Here is a 2,423-nt window from a genome sequence, read left to right as displayed (position 1 = left end):
GTAATTGGTACTTTATCTAAAAGGTCAGTGTGTGACATAGTTGGGCTTAAAATAAAGGGGGCTGTGTCAGTTGTCAACACCAAAGTGCACTTCCCCTCATTGGTGCATTTTTTCTCCCTCTCCTCTATCCTCTTTCTCTGCTCCCCTCCCATAAATTCTTTCTGTCTCTGCACAAATTTGTTTCCAGTTTTGCATTGTCCAAATTATTTATTAGCAAATTAATGTCTTATGACAACATAATTCTGAGAACTAAATGACTTCCACCTCTGTTTCTTCTCTCTGTTGTGTTGTGTGTGTGTGTGTGTGTGTGTGTCTGTCTGTATGCATATCTGTGCATGTACGTATGCAGGGTCTGTGTCTTCTTTCAACTAGCACAGCCACTTCTCCCAGATTCTTTTAGCTGTGGTCTGAAAAGTTGTCTTGCTATGACTAATCTCTCTCTCTCTCTCTCTCTCTCTCTCAAAACTTTCTGCCTTTCCAGGCATATTCCCCCAATCCAATTTTTACTTTGGACTAAACTGTTTTCAGATTTTCTTTACTATTCTTATAAAATATTGAGAATTTGTTAGCCGTCCGCCATCAAATCTTCAAATACACAATATAATTTTTCAAATTATCATTTGTATTTATTTTCATTTACCTTTTTTATTGTTGTTTTAAATATCCAAATAAATTTTCTAAATGCCCTTTACTTTCGTAAATCTACACCTCCCATTTAAAAATGAAGGGTTACTCCATAAATTAGAAAGGCCCTACTTTTCTCCCAAACCTTTCGTTATTGAAATACATCTTTCATGATTTATCAAACAACTAGTATCATCATCATCCTCATTAAAGTGAATCCCAACATCGTCATCAATTTAGGAAATCATTTCCTACATCAATGTAGAATTCTTTGGGTACTTTCTGATTTATATTTTAATAGTAAAACAGTAAGATCTCCTGTTCTTTCAGCCATGGCAGCAATATCCAGAATATAGAGGGGATCTTCTTATAGATTCCTGATCAACAGGCTGCTCCAAGTACTAGTATGCTACTCTCACTTATATTGGTCCTTGCCCAGTGTGTGTGGACATTGTCATATGCTAGCAAATAGTTGGGGACAATGAGTGAGAGTTTAGCAGCATATGGTGAGGGGTGGAGCAGAATGGATCAGTTAGGCCATCTTCAAATGCCCAACAGCTTTGTAACCTCTTATGATTACATGCGCACGCACGTACACGTGCACACACACACACACACACACACACGCATATACATAACTATCCACATAAAAAGAAATTATGTATAAAACATGAAAGACTATATCAAACTCAATAATTAGGTTGTTAAGTTCCGACACATAACATTGCAGTAAATCCAGTGGAAGAAGCTTGTATTATAATTGGCTAAAATGATCATTAAGAGCTATATATATTTAGAATAAAATGCAGGAAAGCATAAATTTAACTGATAGTTTGGGATTTAATTACTTTCAACGGCTGTTTCATTAGGAATGAACATCATTAATTCCATAATTATATAATTTAGATACATAATTAATTTAAAGCAATGCTTATCCAAAATCATCAGGAATATGGTCTATGCTAACCATAGGCTGATGCTGGGATAAACATAGCTTCAGATTAATTTGATTTAATATATACTAATCGATTCTGCATCTTAATTGTGTAAGTGTGGAATTAATGATGTTTATTTCTAATGAAACAGCTGTTGAAAGTAATTAAATTATAAACTGTGAAATTTATGCTTTTCTACTTTTATTCTACACACACACACACACACACACATGCTTAATATGTCAGAGCTAGCTCTAACATACTACGATTCTTTGAAATTACTGTTCTTATATCCAAGATAACTAAGGACTGGCATCAGTTGTGATCTGTTGGTTTGTGTTTTGGCACCAGCACCACACCATAACCACAGGCCACTTTCTAGCTTTCTTATTCACCAGATTGGCAATATTTCTTACTGTAATAAACACTGACAGACTCCAATATTTGGGTTTACTGTGACTCCTTTTCCAATCTAAAATTGTGCAGGAACTATGGCTTTTAATTATAGATTGTATAAGACTATGTATGACTAGTAAGCCCTATCTAATTTTAGTTACTACTAATTGGATAAATAGAATAATAATAATATGACTATATATAATTAGTCAACCTATTACAGTAATAGTAATGAGAATACATTTTAAACAATTTGGACAAATGTTCTATACATTTCCAACCTTGGGTTTTTTTTTTTTCCTCTTTGGTCTGTCCCGATGTGACAATCTTCTTCAGTGGTTTCAACTAACCAGCAGGCTATTTCTGCAACAAGTCTCACAGCCTCATCATGGTTGCTGTTCAGATATTGGACTATGTTTATTTTGTTTTGTCTGGTTTTATTTATTTGTGTGGGTGGTTGTGTGTGTG

The sequence above is a fragment of the Octopus bimaculoides genome, chromosome 10 (genome assembly GCF_001194135.2).
Source record: "Octopus bimaculoides isolate UCB-OBI-ISO-001 chromosome 10, ASM119413v2, whole genome shotgun sequence".
NCBI lineage: Eukaryota > Metazoa > Mollusca > Cephalopoda > Octopoda > Octopodidae > Octopus > Octopus bimaculoides.
Note: the sequence above shows the minus strand (reverse complement) of the source record.